The sequence below is a fragment of the Alexandromys fortis genome, unplaced genomic scaffold (assembly GCF_014885135.2).
Source record: "Alexandromys fortis isolate MF-2015 unplaced genomic scaffold, M_Fortis_MF-2015_v1.1 scaffold_118, whole genome shotgun sequence".
NCBI classification, from domain to species: Eukaryota; Metazoa; Chordata; class Mammalia; order Rodentia; family Cricetidae; genus Alexandromys; species Alexandromys fortis.
Window position 1 is genome coordinate 4,787,204 of NW_026068010.1, and position 7,036 is coordinate 4,794,239.

A 7,036-nucleotide genomic window follows, 5' to 3' on the forward strand; every position below is an offset into this window, starting at 1 on the left:
TCTGCTCTCGGTGTTGCGCTCTGGTCCCTGCCGCCTGCGACCTCTGCCGCCGCGCTGGTCCCCTCCAGTCTCGGCGGCAGCCGTCGTTGCCTGCCTGCGCCTCCCAGCTCCGTCTCCCAGCTCCGTCTGCCGGCGCGTGCGCCTCCCAGCTCCGTCTGCCGGCGCGTGCGCCTCCCAGCTCCGTCTGCCGGCGCGTGCGCCTCCCAGCTCCCCTGAGGTTTTTTTTTTGTCCTGACTAGTTTCTGCAATTGTTAAGTCCCAAAGAAATCTCACAGAGGTCTACATTAGTTATAAATTGATTGGCCCATTAGCTCAGGCTTCTTATTAACTCTTATAACTTATATTAGCCCATTATTCTTGTCTATGTTAGCCCCATGGCTCAGTACCTTTTTCAGCAAGTCAGTCACATCTTGCTTTTTCTGTGGATGGATCAGGACTGCTGAGGAATGGGCTTCGTCCTTCCCCGAATTCTCCTGTTCTCATTGACCCGCCTCTACTTCCTGACTGATTGTCCTGCCTATACTTCCTGCCTGGCTACTGATCAATCAGTGTTTATTTAAAACATAATATAGACCATTCTCCCACACCACTCCTCCATCTCCGTTCATGAGAGGTAAGGCCTCCCATGGCAGTCAACAAAACATGGCATATCAAGTTGAGGAATTTTATCAAGCTCTTCCCCCTTGAATCAAGACTGGACAAGGCAACCCACCATAGGGAATAGGAATAGTTTCCAAAGAGACAGCTCATGGATCAGGAATCCCCCCAAAAAACCAAGCTACACAACTCTCATGCACACAGAAAGGGCTTAGCTTGGTCCCATCTTGATTCCCTATCTCCCGAGTCCCTGAGCTCCTACACGCTCAGGTCAGCTGCCTCTGTGGGTTTCTCCATCATGAGCTTGAAAGCCCTTGCTCATATAATCCCTCCTCCCTCTCTTTGAATGTACTTCCAGAGCTCAGTCGGTGGGACTGTGGATCTCAGCATCTGCTTCCATTGGTTAATGGATGAAGTTTCTATGATGACAATTAGGGTTGTCACCAATCTAATTACAGGGGAAGGTCAGTTCAGGCACCATTTCCACTATTGCTAGGAGTCTTATCTGGCATCACTCTTAGGGGTTCCTGGGAGTTTCCCTAGCCCCATAATGGCCCCCTCTATCAAGATATCTCTTTCATCACTCTCCTCTTCCATCCCTTCCCCAACTGGACCATCCTGACCACCCTATTCCCTATCCACTCAGGGGAGGTAAAGCCTCCCTTGAAAAGCCAACAATGTCTGGTATACCAAGCTGAGACAGAACCAAGATCCTCCTCTCTGGGTCAAGGCTGAGCTAGGTGTTCCACCCTAGGGAATGGGTTCCAAAAAGCCAGTTCATGCACCCAGGATAAGTAAGTTCTGGTCCTACTGCCAGGGGCCCTCTTAACAGAGCAAGCCACACAACTGTCATCAGCATTCAGAGGGCTTAGTTCGGTCCCATCCAGGATCCCCAATGATTTTATTTTGAATTTATGTGTATGGTGTTTTGTCTGTGTGTGTGTGTGAGTGCACCATGTGTGTGCAGTGCTGGAAGAGACCAGACAAGGGCAGTGGATCCCCTGGAATTGTAGTTACAAAAGATTGTTAGCCACTATGTGGGTGCTGGGAACTGAACCCAGGTCCTCTGAAAGCGCAGCCAGCGCTTTTAACTGCGGAGCCATCTCTCTAGCCCCAGTAGTGACTCTTGCTAAGTGGGAAACACATGGAGCATAAACAGACTGTGTTGTCAGGCATGCACACTATATTGCTTCATCCAATTAAGTTGTAATATTTTGCTAATTGAAACAGAAGCTGTGGATGTTACAATGTTAATGCATATACATTATCACAGTTACAGTAATTGAGCTATAAAACTTTTGTGATTATTACAGTCTTTGCATGCTTCCGGAGTGGATGACACTTTCATCTGTGCTTCGAACGATGAGCCAGTGTTTGGTTACATCTGTGCCTTTGAGCAATGGCTTTGTGTTACAATGGCATTGAACTTTCTAAATTTTGTTCACAATTAGTTGGCAATTTTGACTCCTTTATTCAAAAGATGACACATACAAAACTTTTTTCTCATGAAACTTTTGGTGAATTGTAATTACCAAGAAAACAGTTTGCAAATAGAAAGGCCGTTAATGCCACTTTAAAGAAAAAACATAACGAACAATGATATCTCAAACTATTTTTAAAATTTACTTTTGGATAACCTGTTTTCACCTTGGAATGTATTGAACTGCACAAAGAGTTTTTTGATGGTGCTCTCACTTTAATTCCACATTTGTGTTCTGTCTCAAAAGCAAGTCTTTGACACTGCAGTCTTGACATTTGATGAAACCTTGAAAACAATCAGAGAGACAATGTAGCTGTTGAATTTTTTTGTCATAGAAATATTTGATTAAAATAGAGGCCAGTGATGGTTCTTTTAAAAATATTTAGTTGAAATGCACTTATGCATTTTAAGATGGGAATAGCAGAGGATGGAAAAAAGCCTTCCATGCTTCTAAGAATGGTATATGTACAAAAGTGTTGCGAGGGGAGGGGAGGATGCATGCCCTTCCGATGACATCAGAGCATGGCTCCTCATGGTAGCGACTAGCTACTTTGGAAGGCCATGTCATATTGGGGGGGCTCAGTGTTGGCTTCTGTTGCTGGATACTGGTTAATCAGGAGCCAGTACAATGAACTAAGATGTTAGAAGAGGAGGCCACATGTGCAGCAGGTCCAGCCTTAGAGGAACTGGTCCTGCTCAGCTGACTGACAGGCACCAAGTGAGCCACTTTCCTTACCTGATGACCACGGATATCCTCCATCACCGATGTGTCTGTCAGGCTTTATGTGGGCTGTAGACCTTTTCATTCTCCGTGCGCATTCGGAAAGAGCCACCCACGTGTCTTCACCCGGACTTCTTTGTCACCTATTCTTTTCAAGTCTTTGGACAGGCTGTCAAATGAGTCATAATGGATTTGTTCCCCCAAGCTGTGTCTCCTTCTGCATGAAGTGGGTGACCGGATGTACCACTCAACATTCTACCCACCAGAATAATTACTGTTCATCGCCATTCCTGGGCGTCTGTGCTGTAGGTATTCACTTCTGCCTGCTGACCACATAGCAACCTGATTCACCCTTACGTAAGGCCAGTGCTTTATCTCCTGATATCTGGGCATACCAGACTCACCTCAGAGCCATGGGCATGGGTTTAGGGAGTCTGGAAGCAATAGAGCTAGGGTCATAGAAATCAGAACCAGTCATGTCTGTGTTTTCTCTCTTTAGACAGGGTTTCCTGTGTGGCATTAGCAGTTTACAAGCAAGTATTGATGCGAGTGTTCAAGTCAACAGTTTGGTGGACTGAAATCACAATGGGAAACTGAGTTGCATTCAACTCGATATTCCCTAGGAAGATGTAAAACTTCTACTGGGGACCAGTAGCCAGAACGGACTGGCTTTCAGGATAGAAAGCCAGTGGGTGGGGCACTGGGCTTTGTGTCCACTGCACTGGGTCTCTCCTGACACTTCTATACCGTCGGGTCTGCTGCGATGTGATTTACATAATGGCAGGGTGGCTTGAACCACAGCCTAAATCTGCTGAGGAACCCTTTCTTGATGTCTACACCTACAACTGCTAAAATTCTGGTTTCTTAGTAAAAGAAGTATGACTTGTGATCCTAAATAAAACTTGACCCAGCCTTATGGTTTTTCCCTTCTAGTAAGTGGTTTGGATGTCACACACTGACACTTACCAGAGAGAAAGAAAGAGAGCGCGACAGACAGACAGACAGACAGACAGACACACACACACACACATACACACACACACAGAGAGACAGAGACAAAGAGACACACACATACACACACAGACAGACAGACTGACAGAGACAGAGAGAGAGAGGAGAGACCTTCCCTGAACTAGGCTCATAGAAACTTCAGTATAGGTGTTCTCAGAGATTCTCTCCTGAGATTTGGAATGCAGCTATAGTTTTAGACATGAAAGGTCCTTGATAAAACTTCTCACTAACCAGTGTGCTATCATCAATATAATGGAGGCACACAAAGATCTGACACATCGTGGCAGTCTTAGGTGCATATCGGCATTGAACACGGGTCTTGGGAGCTGGGGTGGGTAGAACTAACTGTTGGCCTTGTCAGTGAAAATTCTGCAGATCAAACTAAAACTGTGGGAATCATTGGTAACATTGGGGGACACACAGCACAACCCAAAGTTATTCTTCATAACTGATCTGACCTTTGGTCCCACCAAAAGAGAAATTAGGGATGAGATAGAAACCACCTGCACATGGCGATGCACAGATTAATAGAAACGGGTTAAATTAAGATGTAAGAATTAGCCAATAAAAAAAAAAGAATTAGCCAATAAGAAACTAGAGGCAATGGGCCAAGCAGTGTTTTAATGAATATAGTTTCTGTGTGGTTATTTCAAGTGTAAGCTAACTGGGCAGCCAGGACAAACAAGGGGCCGCTCCTCCTCCTCATGTAACACACAGTCTGCCCTAACCTTCTGTGTGTAATTAATCCCAAGTGAACCTGTGTGAACTTTTACTTTGCTAAGGTGTGCAGACTAGATGGAGATGCAGTGAGGTCAGTGTGTGGCGTGGAGCACAGACCCATACACACATGCCCGTTTATTGGCACTCTTAGTTTCTCACCAGTGAGGCCTGAGTGCTTCCCTTGATCCCAGGAACCACTTACAAAACATCTGGTAGCGATAACACCTCCCAAAGATTGGTCCCTAACCAACTTAGGTGAAGGTGACCTTCTGAAGTCGGGCACATTGGAGTCCTACCTCCTCCCTCTGGGGACAGCTGCACAATGATGCAGAGGGTGGTGGTTTGCGTAGGTGTGGCCCTCATAGATTTGTGTGTTTGAATGCTTGGCTGATAGGGAGTGGCCCTATGAGGAGGTGTGACCTTGTTGGAGTAGGTGTGGTCTTGTTGGAGGAAGTGTGTCACTGTGGGGGAGGGCTCTGAGGTCTCATATGCTCAAGCTATCCCCAGGGTGGGACATCGTTCACGTCCTGTTGCTTGCAGACCAAGTTGTAGAATTCGCAGCCCCTTCTCCAGCACCATATCTGTCTGCATGCCCCATTCTTCCCATCATGATAACAATGGACTAAACCTCTAAAACTGTAAGTCAATCCCAAATTAAATCCTTTATAAGAGTTGTCATGGTCATCATGTCTCTTTGCAGCAATAGAAACCCTAACTAAGACACAGGCTAGTGGTGGTGGTGGACACAGCACGAAAAAGCTCTGTGAACAGAAGCTCTTGAGATGAGGGTCCTGAGGGGAAGGATTCAGGCAAACAGAGACATCTCTCCTGCTCAAAACTCAAAGAGCTCTGACTCTGGCCCAACTAGAATCATCTAGAAAGATGGGGAGCTGCTGTTCATCTCTTGGCTCAGGCTTGTTTAAGAACTTGGGCACAGAGTCTAAATACGTAATTAAAGTTAATCTTGTTGCTATTACCTTATTCATTACTGAGATTTACTGATGGCTTTCAGGGATCATTGTGAAACCAGTTTCAAATGAAAGCTGTTGCCTCCCCCCTTTTCCTGTAATTTCTGAGTGCCTATATTCTTCAGTTGCTAAGAAACACATGGATAATGTGTTATCACACTTCTATCTGGTGCTATTTGGATAATTTCAGTAGCTACTCAAGAGATTGCTTTAATAGTATAGCATCTTAAATGGGAAGAAGTGGCTAATTCTAGGCTGTGTGGAGAAGAATGACTGAAGTGTTTCATCAGACACAAGCGGTTCATCAGCTAAGGGAGAGAGGCCAGCACAGGCTTCACTCTGTCTCGCTGCTACTGCCTTTCAGCTCACCTTTGCCGCCAGCATCTCAGCGTGCACAGGCATCCAGAACTTTCCCGACTGTCAGAGCGCTGACAGATCCACAGGAGGGATCTGTTTAAAAAGGATTATTTTGTTCCACTGACTTCATTGTTCTCCGTTCACAAGCAGGGATTATGTAAGGAGATGCCATGCATGCTGTCACTGGTTGGGTTACTGAGACTTGCTGGAATGGTCAAAGATGTGTCTCCCGATTGCACGTGTCCTGGAATGGGTGGCCCAAGCTCAGAAACTGCTCACTTGGACATGGGATCAAATTCCTTCACTGGGGAAGACATCAGCAACATCTTTCCTTCCTTCGGAGCTCCCAAAGACAAACTGAGGCGGGACACATTGGACTTCAGACTGGGTACCAGTGAGTTTATTGGGCTCACTTACAGTTCAATGGGTGGGGGGTGAGGAGCAGGAGCATGGGTGACCTTGGGCAGCTGCACTATAGGGTCTGCACCCATGACTGAGTGATCAAACCCACACCCCCATCCTTCTCCACCTATGTCCTCTAGCCCCTCCTACAAGACCACACACAGGCCGGGCGGTGGTGGCGCACACCTTTAATCCCAGCACTCGGGAGGCAGAGGCAGGCGGATCTCTGGGAGTTCGAGGCCAGCCTGGTCTACAGAGCTAGTTCCAGGACAGGCTCCAAAGCCACAGAGAAACCCTGTCTCGAGAAATCCAAAAAAAAAAAAAAAAAAAAAAAAAAAAGACCACACACAATTAGGAGGAAGTCTCAGGAGAGGTGGGTCGATACTCAGGTAAGGTCCCATGGCCTTCCCCATCCCTCCATTCTATGAGGGAAGGTCAGCAGTCGACAGGATACAATGCTCTTCTGTGAGCAGATTCAGAATTCCTGAATCTGGCAGCAGTTTGACCCCATGGACAGGCCTCTCCAGCACCCTGACAACAGCCCTAGGAGCTAGATAATATTACCCCCGACTGTGGATGAAGAAACAAAGTCAGAGAGGCTAAGTGACTAGCCCAAGATCACACAGGGAACAAGTAGCAGAGGAACGATTTGAATCTAGATTCTTTAACCACAAAGGTCATGCTTTTAGTGCCCATGTCCTAACGGGAGTAGGCAAGCATAATTTTGAGGGGGCAGGTCATTCTTTAGGCACCGCCTACTTTCCAAGTGCCTTTATGCAC